We start from the raw sequence: 12,831 nt of genomic DNA on the forward strand, positions 1-12,831 counted from the left end.
ACATGCCAACGACTTGGTAGAGTGGATGACCAAGCCTTCTTCATCCTCCTCATCCTCTCTCACCCAGTCTCAGGGTACTAGCAAAGCAGCTGCCAACGCATCGTCTTCCCTCCTCTCAATGTCATCATCAGTGACTCCTTCCCTAGACCCACCACGTCCTCCTGAGGAGTCTCCTGAACTCTTTGAGCACAGTGTTGGGTACATGCTCCAGGAGGATGCCCAGTGTTTTGTGGGCTCTGATGATGACACTCAGCTAGAGGAAGGCAGTAGCGTGAGCGCAGAGAGAGGGGATGCTCAAGAACTACAGCAATCTGGCAGTCATGTTCCACAAGCTGCAGCATACTGCCAGGTTTGCTACAGCGATGAAGAGGGAGGGGATGATGAGGGCACTGACTCCACGTGGGTGCCTGGAAGGAGGGAGGAGGAGGAGGAGGAGGAGGCACATGTCCAACGAGGCAGGATGCCCTCCGGGGGCCAGCTTAGGGGCAGCACACCGACTGAATCACACCGCAGAGCTCCGCCTGTGCAGAGCGCTGCCTCTGCGCGTTATTCTAAAAGTTCTTTGGTGTGGGCCTTTTTTGAGACGAGTGCATCAGATCGCACCGCTGCTATTTGCAACATATGTCTCAAGCGTATCTCACGTGGCCAAAACATCAGCCGCTTGGGCACCACATGCTTGACCAGACATATGTTGACCTGCCATGCAGCTCGTTGGCAAGCGTACCTCAAAGACCCACACCAAAGAACAAAGCGGACCTCTCCTTGCTCCTCATCAGCTGGCATCTCCAACCCCACTAGACCTTCAGTCCTCTCTGAAACCTGCTCTGAGAGGAATGAAGGTGTAGAATTAGGTGTGTCACAGCCAAGTGCTTCCGGGAACTCTGCTAGCGGTACACCCACGTCCGATTATAGCAGGCAAATGTTCCTGCCCCAGCTGCTGGACCGGCGGAAGAAGTTCCCTCCCAGCCATCCACATGCCCAGCGGTTGAATGCTAGCTTGGCTAAATTGCTAGCACTTCAACTGCTGCCTTTTCAGTTGGTAGACTCGGCCCCCTTCCGTGAGTTTGTACAATGTGCGGTTCCTCAGTGGCAGGTCCCCAAACGCCACTTTTTCTCACGGAAGGCGATTCCGGCTCTCTACCGGCATGTGGAAGGCAATGTCCTTGCCTCGCTGGACAAGGCGGTCAGCAGTAAGGTGCATATTACCACTGACGTTACCTGTCTTTCACGGCCCATTGGGTCACTCTTCTGGCAGTTGGGAAGGATGCAGGACAAGGTGCAGTAGTGTTGGAGGTTGTTCCGCCACCACGCCTCCAAAATGCTACTATTGGTTGTGACACACCTCTCTCCTCCACCCCCTCCTCTTCTTCTTCCTCCATGGCCTCTTCCAGTGCTCTGTCCTCGGAACCAGCGGTGCTTCGTAGGCGCTCCAGGGGCTACGCAAGTACGCAGGCAAAATGATGCCATGCCGTGCTTGCGCTGGTTTGTTTGGGGGACAGGAGCCACACTGGGGCAGATGTTTTGTCAGCTCTGCAGGGGCAGGCCGAGAGGTGGTTGACGCCACGCCAGCTTAAGCCAGGAATGGTGGTTTGCCACAATGGCACCAACCTCCTCTCCGCCCTCCGACAGGGACAACTGACCCATGTGCCCTGTGTAGCTCACGTCCTTAACCTGGTGGTGCAGCGGTTCTTGGGCAGGTACCCCGGCTTACAGGATGCCCTGAAGCAGGCCAGGAAAATCTGTGTGCATTTCCGCCGATCATTTAATGCCTGTGCTCGGCTGGCTGAGCTCCAAAAGGAGTTGAACCTGCCCAAGAACCGCCTTATATGTGACATGCCCACCAGATGGAACTAAACATTAGCCATGCTGCAGCGGCTGCACACGCAGCAGAGGGCCATCAATGAGTACCTGTGCGACTACGGCACCAGGACAGGGTCAGGGGAGCTCGGTTTTTTCTCACCACGCCAGTGGGGCATGATCAGGGATGCATGCACTGTCCTGTCACCGTTTGAGGAGGCCACAAGGATGGTGAGCAGTGACAGTGCATGCATCAGTGACACTGTACCTCTTGTCCACCTGTTGGAGCATACGCTGCATGGAATAATGGACAGGGCACTTGAGGCAGAACAGAGGCAGGAAGAGGAGGACTTCCTTGCCTCTCAAGGCCCCCTTTATCCAGACAGTGTTCCTGCTGTGCCACCCATCACACAGGAAGAGGATGAGGAGGAGGAAGAGGAGGAGGAGGATGATTGTGTCAGCATGGAGGTGGAGGCTGGCACTCAGCATCAGCATCAGCAGCAGCAGCAGCAGTCTTGTAGGGATGATTTACAGTCCCAAGAAACACGTGGACTTGTACGTGGCTGGGAGGAGGTAGCTGCGGATCATGTTGTCCTTAGTGACCCAGAGGACTCCGGACCGAATGCCTCAGCTAACCTAAGCTGCATGGCCTCCCTGATCCTGCAAAGCCTGCGGAAGGATCCTCGTATTCTTCGGATCAAGGAGAGGGACCATTACTGGCTGGCCACTCTCCTTGATCCACGGTACAAGGGTAAGGTTGCCGACCTTATCTTGCCATGGCAGAGGGAGCAGAGGATGAGACATCTCCGGGAGGCCTTGCAGAAAGGTCTGTGCAATGCGTTCCCAGAGACTGGGAGGTTACAAACTCCTGGTCCTGGACAACGTGTTGCTGAGGCATCGGTCAGAAGGAGCGGTGGAGAAGGTGGCCGTCTGACTGATGCTTTCAGACAATTTTTTAGTCCGCAGCCCCAAGGTATGGTTCCAGCACCCATCGCCAGCGTCTGATTTACATGGTGCAGGAATACCTAGGGGCAAGGTCAGACTTGGACACCTTTCCCACCGAAAATCCTCTGGCTTACTGGGTCTTGAGGATGGATCACTGGCCAGAGCTTGCACAGTATGCAATTGAGCTACTGGCCTGTCCTGCATCCAGCGTTCTTTCGGAACGCACCTTCAGTGCTGCTGGTGGCTTTGTTACCGATCACAGGGTGCGCCTGTCCACCGAATCAGTTGATCGATTGACCTTCATCAAGATGAATCAGTCTTGGATCACCCACAGCTACCAAGCACCTGAAGCTGATGTAACAGAATAATTTTTTTTTAAATATCACATCCCTTCAAGACTGCTTATGCTGATGCTGAGTGACTGTCCTGTTATGTTGATTGTCTATCCTCTTCCTCCTCCGCTGATATGTTGGAAGAACATTTCTGGTTCTGGTTGATGCCATCAGCCCAATTTTTCTGCCCCTGTTTAACAGGGGCGTTTAAGTAAAATTTTTGATGCAATGCTTTGCAGCAGGGCTAATTCCTGCAATCAAACAAGAGTATATGGGAGAGGTTGCAGTGTGGTGGCACCAGCACCAGTGCCTAAGGCCCAATTTTTCTGCCCCTGTTTAACAGGGGCGTTTAATTACAATTTTTGATGCAATGCTTTGCAGCAGGGCTAATTCCTGCATTAAAACTAGAGTATATGGCAGAGGTTGCAGTGTGGTGGCACCAGCACCAGTGCCTAAGGCCCAATTTTTCTGCCCCTGTTTAATAGGGGCGTTTAAGTACAATTTTTGATGCAATGCTTTGCAGCAGGGCTAATTCCTGCAATAAAACTAGAGTATATGGAAGAGGTTGCAGTGTGGTGGCACCAGCACCAGTGCCTAAGGCCAAATGTTTCTGCCCCTGTTTAACAGGGGCGTTTAAGTACAATTTTTGATGCAATGCTTTGCAGCAGGGCTAATTCCTGCAATAAAACTAGAGTATATGGCAGAGGTTGCAGTGTGGTGGCACCAGCACCAGTGCCTAAGGCCCAATTTTTCTGCCCCTGTTTAACAGGGGCGTTTAAGTACAATTTTTGATGCAATGCTTTGCAGCAGGGCTAATTCCTGCAATCCAACTAGAGTATATGGAAGAGGTTGCAGTGTGGTGGCACCAGCAGCAGTGCCTAAGGCCAAATTTTTCTGCCCCTGTTTAACAGGGACATGTAATTACAATTCTTGATATAATATTTCACAGGAGGGCCCCTTCCTGTGCCCACCCAGAGTAACGGTGAGGACTTATAGTGTTGTGGCACCAGCACCACAACCACCAAAGGTCAATTTTTCTACCACTGTTCAACAATGGCATGTAATTACAATTCTTGATATAATCGTTCACAGCACCTTGTTCTGACATTTCTGCAGAGCATATAGGGCAGGCCCCCTACTTTCAAACATCCAACTTACAAACATCTCCTACTTGCAAACGGAAGGAGACAACAGCAAGTGAGATGAAAAAAGATGGACGACAAAACAAATTATACAGGGGTGATAACCCTTCCCTATGTTTTCCAAAAAGCTTAAAAATAGTTTTTTTGACTGGAGCTACACTTTAAAAATGTACCAGTTGAAAATTACAAACAGATTCAACTTAACACAACAAACCTACACAGTCCCTGTCTTGTTTGCACCGCCTGTATACTGCTGTTCTGAGTATATAGGGCCTGGGGGCCACACGCATTTCCTTTTTTTAATATGGGTACAGGGTTCCCCTTAATATGCGTACAAGACCCAAATAGGCTGGTAATGGGCAGGGAGGGCTACCCATGCCATTTTTCTCAATGATTTTCAACCATATTGCAGGAACCAGATATAACATTAAAACTGCAAGCAGTTTTAAATGGTGTTATTTCCGTTTAATGTCATTTTGTGCAGGGACTGTTCTAAACACGGGAAACACGTGGCACTTCACAGGCATACTACAGACACCCCCCAGGCACCATATTTAAAGGAATATTTCACTTTTTTTTTTCACTTTAATCGTCATTAAAATCAGTGCTCCCGCCAAAACGGCCATTTTTAAAAACATTTTAGGCATTGACCCATGTCCCCTGGGGCAGGAGCCAGGTCCCCAAACCCTTTTTAGGACAGTATCTTGCATATTAGCCGTTAAAATTAGCACTTTTCATTTCGAACGTTCGAGTCCCATAGACTTCAATGGGGTTCTAACGTTCGTACGAATTTGGGGTCCGTTCGAAAGTTTTGGTGCGAACCGAACCGTGGGGTGTTCGGCTCATCCCTACTCAAAACATATAACCAGTAAAAAAAAATTTAATTGTCGCCTATGGGGATTTTTAAGTAGCGACGTTTAGCGCCATTCCACAAGCCTGTGCAATTTTGAAGAGTGAATTTTTGTATCAAAACACTGCGCTATTCTTACAAGAAAATAAATATAAATCGCACAAGAGAGCTGCTAACACATCACCGGGGTATCAAGTGTAAAGTAAACAATGTTATGAAAAAGTGTTGCGCTTCTCACAGCTTCAAATATCAAATATCCTTAACCCCTTCCCGCCGAGCGTACGCAGATCTGCGTACTCGGCTTCCGGGGGGTATACCGGGATGATGCCCGCACCTGCAGGCATCATCCCGGTACCGTTTTTTACAGCGGGCGATTGGCTTTCCAGCCATAACAACCGATGCGGCTAAAAGCCGCTCGGCTGTTATGCCGGAGGAGCGGGAGGGGACGTCCCCCCCTCCCGCCGCCTCTCGCCGCTGTTACCGGTGCTCCCGCTCGATCGGGAGCACCGATTCCCTGTCCGACGCCTCCGGCTGCTGCGGAGGAACTGGAACGAAGCCGTAATCGGCTTCGTTCCAGTCTCCTCATCGTAAACACGGAAGCGACGTCATGACGTCACTTCCCGTTTACTCGGCTGCCAATGGCGCCGGTTTTAAAAAAATATCCGGTATTCAGAATCGCCGTTTTCGGCGATCTGAATACATTGAAGTGTAAAGGAGGGGTGGGGGGTCTTTTAGACCCCCGATCCCTCCATAAAGAGTACCTGTCACCACCTATTACTGTCACAAGGGATGTTTACATTCCTTGTGACAGCAATAAAAGTGATCAAATTTTTTATTTTTTAAACAATTTAGTCGTTTTAAAATAAATAAAATAAATAAAAAAATAAAAAAAATTTTTTCAAAGCGCCCGCTGTCCCCGCGAGCTCGCGAAGCAAAGAAAACGCATACGGAAGTCGCGCCCGCGTATGTAAACGGTGTTCAAATCACACATGTGAGGTATCGCCGCGATCGTCAGAGCGAGAGCAATAATTCTAGCACTAGACCTCCTCTGTAACGCTAACCTGGTAACCGTAAAAAAAATTTAAAGCGTCGCCTATTGAGATTTTTAGGTACCGTACTTTGTCGTCAATCTACAAGTGCGCGCAATTATAAAGTGTGACATGTTTGGTATCTATTTACTCGGCGTAACATTATCTTTCACATTACGCAAAAAAATTGGGCTAATTTTACTGTTTTGTTTTTTTTTTATTCATGAAAGTGTCCCTTTTCCCAAAAAGTTGCGTTTAAAACACCACTGCGCAAATACCGTGTGACATAAAATATTGCAACAATCGCCGTTTTATTCTCTAGAGCCTCTGCTAAAAAAATATATATAATGTTTGGGGGTTCCAAGTAATTTTCTAGCAAAAAATATGGATTTTAACTTGTAAACACCAAATTCCAAAAATAGGCTTAGTCATGAAAGGGTTAATCTTACTTATAGGTGTAAAGTTACAGTGAAAAAATCCCACTATAACATAGTGCTCATAACACATAGATTCTTACATAAATTGCATATATAAGTGACTCAAACAAAGAAAGTTTTACCAAAAAAATGTCCAAGAAGCAAAATATAAAGGAAAAAGGGGAAACAACAAAGTCCCAATAGTAAAAAACAGAGTCCTTTGTGTATAGTGTCTTTATATAGTCCACAAGTGTGTAGGAAATATATTGCACCTCCTTTCAAAAAGGTTCATGCATTAGTCTCGTGAGATTCCCGTCACCAGGCGAATTGAAGGCTTACCAGAGTTATTGGATCCTCACAAATTTACATTTGGGGGATCATACAAGCTTTTGCAACTATGTGCAGATTCACCCAGCAACCAGTTATCCAGGGGGACCTCAAATGTAGGCAATCACTTCATACGTTGAGAGGTATTTTAACTCCAGCCAGATATACCCATAGGCATGTTAAGAACATACGAAGAAAAAGACAGGGACCAAAAATAGCGTAATTCCGTTTTTATAGAAACAAATAGAAAATAAAAGTACAAAACTCACATGTGTACAGTGGTTTAAGCGCTTAACAGGATAGAACACAATTGAGGCAGAGTCCCGAAGCGTTTCGTCGTAGAAGACCCCTGATGACGTCTTCTACGACGAAACGCGTCGGGACTCTGCTGCAATTGTGTTCTATCCTGTTAAGCGCTTAAACCACTGTACACATGTGAGGTTTGTACTTTTATTTTCTATTTGTTTCTATAAAAACGGAATTACGCTATTTATGCTCCCTGTTTTTTTCTTCGTATGTTCTTAACATGCCTATGGGTATATCTGGCTGGAGTTAAAATACCTCTCAACGTATGAAGTGATTGCCTACATTTGAGGTCCCCCTGGATAACTGGTTGCTGGGTGAATCTGCACATAGTTGCAAAAGCTTGTATGATCCCCCAAATGTAAATTTGTGAGGATCCAATAACTCCGGTAAGCCTTCAATTCGCCTGGTGACGGGAATCTCACGAGACTAATGCATGAACCTTTTTGAAAGGAGGTGCAATATATTTCCTACACACTTGTGGACTATATAAAGACACTATACACAAAGGACTCTGTTTTTTACTACTGGGACTTTGTTTTTTCCCCTTTTTCCTTTATATTTTGCTTCTTGGACAATTTTTTGGTAAAACTTTCTTTGTTTGAGTCACTTATATATGCAATTTATGTAAGAATCTATGTGTTATGAGCACTATGTTATAGTGGGATTTTTTCACTGTAACTTTACACCTATAAGTAAGATTAAAGATATTTGATATTTGAATCTGTGAGAAGCGCTACACTTTTTCATAACAATTTTGAAGAGTGACATGTTAGGTATCGATTTACTCGGTGTAACTTCATCTTTCACATTATGCAAAAATTGGGCTAACTTTACTGTGTTTTTTTTTTTTTTTTTAAGCACAAAACTGTTTTTTTTCCAAAAAAAAGCATTCGAAAAATTGCTGCGCAAATACCGTGCGAGATAAAAAGCAACGACCACCATTGTATTCTCCAGGGTGTTTGCTAAAAAAACATATATAATGTTTTGGGATTCTATGTAATTTTCTAGCAAATAAATGATGATTTTTACATGTAGGAGAGAAATGTCAGAATTGTCCTGGGTGCTCCAGAACGCCTGATGGCGCTCCATGCATGTTGGGCCTCTGTATGTGGCCACACTGTGTAAAAGTCTCACACATGTGGTATCGCCGTACTCGGGAGTAATAGCAGAATGTGTTTTGGGGTGTAATTTGTGGTATGCATATGCTGTGTGAGAAATAAACTGATAATATGACAATTTTGTGAAAAAAAAAAAAAAAGTAAAAAAAATCTTGATTTTGCAAAGAATTGTGGGAAAAAATGACAGCTTCAAAAAACTCATCATGCCTCTTACTAAATACCTTGGAATGTCTTCTTTCCAAAAAGGGGTAATTTGGGGGGTATTTGTACTTTTCTGGCATGTTAGGGTCTCAAGAATTCAAAAAGGCCGTCAGTACTTCAGGTGTGATCAATTTTCAGATATTGGCGCCATAGCTTGTGGACTCTATAACTTTCACAAAGACCAAATAATATCCACCAATTTGTACTTCTTTTTACCAAAGATATGTAGTAGTATAAATTTTGGCCAAAATTTATGAAGAAAAAATTACTAATCTGCTAAATTTTATAACAGAAACAAAGAAAAATTAATTTTTTTACAGAATTTTCTGTATTTTTTCTTTTATAGCACAAAAAATAAAAAACCCAGCGGTGATTAAGTACCACCAAAATAAAGCTCCATTTGTGTGAAAAAAAGGACAAAAATTTCATATAGGTCCAGTGTTGCATGATTGAGTAATTGTCATTCAAAATGTGAGAGCACCGAAAGCTGAAAATTGGTCTGGTTATTAAGGGTGTTTAAGTGCCCAGTGGTCAAGTGGTTAATGCCGCCTGTCAGGATTTGAGCATATATGGTATTATTAAACAGTACAGGAATGTACCTGTTAATGATGTTCTTAATTTGATTACATTCCACACTGAAGGGTGTTGAGAATACAGGGGGGCACTGGCATTAGAAAAGAACTATTTTCTATTAACAGCTCTAAGAGGGCCCCTGTCTGAGAATATCTGAGAATGTGAGGTGTTCTCAGCAATCTTAAAGGCTCTGAAAATCATAGATTTGGAATAACCTTGGTCCTCAAATCTGATTGCCATGTCCCCTGCTTCCTTCCATTATAAAATCAGAATCCTTGCTACAGATACATCTTAGCCTGAGAAATTGGCCAACTGGGATCCCTCTTATTGTTTGTTTTGGGTGACCTGAATTGACTTTCAAAAAGGCATTGTCTGCAGTAGGTTTTATAAACAAATTAGAGGTCACCTTGCTGTCGCTGGCCCATAACTCAACATCCAGAAACTCGATGGACCTGGGGCTAGCAAATCATTTTCATTTAAATAATCCAACCAAGTTTCTATACTGAATTGCTCGTCAGCGACAACGGACAGCAGATCATCTATGAAGCGACAATAAAATATTGTATCTTTGCGGCCGGGGCTATTCGATCCAAAAATACGATCCCTCTCCCACCATCCCATGTACAGATTGGCCAATGATGGAGAAAATGTGGCTCCCATCGAGGCACCGCACGTCTGGAGATAAAATTTACCATCAAACATAAAGAAGTTATGTGTGAGCAAAAATTCAAGGCTCAATAAAATAAACTCCTGTAGTAAAAGGGAAAACCAACCTTATCTTTTAAAGGGGTTGTAAAGGTAAAAAATGTTTCAACTTAATTAATGCATTAAGGTGAAAAAACATCCGACAATGCCGGCCCCCCTAGCCCCCCCCCCCGTTTTACTTACCTGACCCCTCAAAAGTCCCGCACTCGCCCCCGACATCCTCTTCGCCGCTCAGCCTGGCCGTTGATTGGTTACAGTGGATGGATTGAAAGCAGCGCAGCCATTGGCTCGTGCTGCTGTCAATCACATCCAATGACATGGGGAGCGCGGGGCGTGGGGCTGAGTAATACAGTGAGCAGCTATGGCCACTGGCCGTATCACGGGAGCGCGCCCACAAGCACTCCTCACCATGCGAGGGAGCTCGCATGAACATGAGAAGTCCTTGCGGGGGGGAGCCGAGACAACCGCTGAGGGACCCCAGAAGACCAGGTTCGAGACCACTGCAAAATGAGCTGCACAGTGGAGGTAAGTATAACATGTTTACCTTTACAACCCCTTTAACCACTTGCTTACTGGGCACTTAAACACCCTTCCTGCCCAGACCAATTTTCAGCTTTCGGTGCTCTCACATTTTGAATGACAATTACTCAGTCATGCAACACTGTACCCAAATTAATTTTTTGTCCTTTTTTTCCCACAAATAGAGCTTTCTTTTGGTGGTATTTGATCACCTCTGGGGTTTTTATTTTTTGCGCTATAAATGAAAAAAGACCAAAAATTATGAAAAAAACGTATATTTCTTTGTTTCTATGACAAAATTATGCAAATTATTAATTTTTCTTCATACATTTTGGCCACAATTTATACTGCTACATATCTTTGGTAAAAATAACCCAAATTAGTGGATATTATTTGGTCTTTGAGAAAGTTAGAGAGTCTACAAGCTGTGGTGCGAATCGCACAAAATTGATCACATCTGATGTACTGGTGGACTATCTCACTTCTTGTGACCCGAACAAGTCAGGAAAGTACAAATACCCCCCAAATGACCCCTTTTTGGAAAGTAGACATTCCAAGGTATTTAGTAAGAGGCATGGTGAGCTTTTTAATGTTGTAATTTTTTCCCACAATTCTTTGCAAAATTAAGATTTTTTTTCCACAAATAGAGCTTTCTTTTGGTGGTATTTGACCACCTCTGAGTTTTTTATTTTTTGCGCTATAAATTAAAAAAGACCGAAAATTTGGAAAAAAAAACGAATTTTTCTTAGTTTGTGATAAAATTTTGCAAATTATAAATTTTTTTCATACATTTTGGCCACAATTTATACTGCTACATATCTTTGGTAAAAAATAACCCAAATTAGTGGATATTATTTGGTCTTTGTGAAAGTTAGAGAGTCCACAAGCTGTGGTGCAAATCATAAAAAATTGATCACACCTGATGTACTGGTGGCCTATCTCATTTCTTGCGACCAGAACAAGCCAGGAAAGTACAAATACCCCCCAAATGACCCCTTTTTGGAAAGTAGACATTCCAAGGTATTTAGTAAGAGGCATGGTGAGCTTTTTAATGTTGTAATTTTTTCCCACAATTCTTTTCAAAATTAAGATTTTTTTTTCCCACAAAATTGTCATTGTAATAGGTTATTTCTCTCACGTGGCATGTGTATACCACAAAAGACATGTCCAAAAAAATTCTGCTACTCCTCCTGAGTATTACAATACCACATGTGTGGGACTTTTTCACAGCCTGGCCACATAGAGAGGCCCAACATGCAGGGAGCGTCGTCACATGTTCTAGGAGCATAAATTACACATCTAACTTGTTGACTACCTATTACACTTTTGAAGGCCCTAGAGCACCAGGATAATGACACGTGGCACTGATGACAGATGGCACTGATACGTGGCACTGATGACACTTATACATGGCACTGATGACACGTGGCACTGATGACAGATGGCACTAATATGTGGCACTGATGACAGATGGCACTTATACATGGCACTGATGACAGGTGGCACTTATACATGGCACTGATGACACGTGGCACTAATACGCGGCACTAATACATTGCACTGATGACAGATGGCACTAATACGTGGCACTAATACGTAGCACCGATGACAGATGGCACTAATACGTGGCACCGATGACGCGTGACACTGATGACAGATGGCACTAATAAGTGGCATTGATGACACGTGACACTGACAACAGATGGCACGTGACACTGACAGGTGGCACTGATGACAAATGGCACTGATATGTGGCATGAATGACAGGTGGCACTAATATGTGGCACTGATTACAGATGGCACTATGTGGCACTGATGACACGTGGCACTGATCACAGATGGCACTTATACGTGGCACTGATGACAGATGGCACTGGGGACAAATGGCACTGACAACAGGTGGGACTGGGGACAGATAGCACTAACAGGTGGCACTGGGAACAGATAGCATTAACAGGTGGCACTGGGGGCAGGTGACTCTGGGCAGGATGGCTCTGGGCAGGATGGCACTGGGCGAGGATGGCACTGAGCGAGGATGGCACTGGGGTGGATGGCACTGGGGGAGGATGGCACTGGGGGAGGAAGGCACTGGGGCGGATGGCACTGGGGGAGGATGGCACTGGGGCAGATGGCACTTTTTTCTTTCTTTTCTTTTTTTTTTAAACTTATGGCTGCTGCAGCCGTTGATCTCTCCCTTCTCACACGCTGTCTGTGTGAGGAGGGAGAGCGGCACTGAGAGATGATCTCATATGAGATGTTGAGCCCGATGTTCGAGTTGCACGTAAGTTCGACTCGAATAACGGTGTTGGCCTGTTCAGTGAATAGCAAACCATTTAGGGTGTTCGTGGCAAATTTGAAAGCCGTGGACCACCCTTTAAAAGTCTATGTGAGAAATCAAAAGTGCAAATTTTTAAGGCTTATATGCATGGTATTGTCATAAAAAGTAATTGGGTACCTGGGTCCAGCCCCAGGGGACATGTATCAATGCAAAAAAAGTTTTAAAAATGTCTGTTGTTTTGGAAGCAGTGATTTTAATAATGCTTAAAGTGAAACAATAAAAGTGAAATATTCC

Source organism: Lithobates pipiens, unplaced genomic scaffold, assembly GCF_037356315.1.
Source record: "Lithobates pipiens isolate NorthernLeopardFrog02 unplaced genomic scaffold, aLitPip1_a1.2 Scaffold_13, whole genome shotgun sequence".
NCBI lineage: Eukaryota > Metazoa > Chordata > Amphibia > Anura > Ranidae > Lithobates > Lithobates pipiens.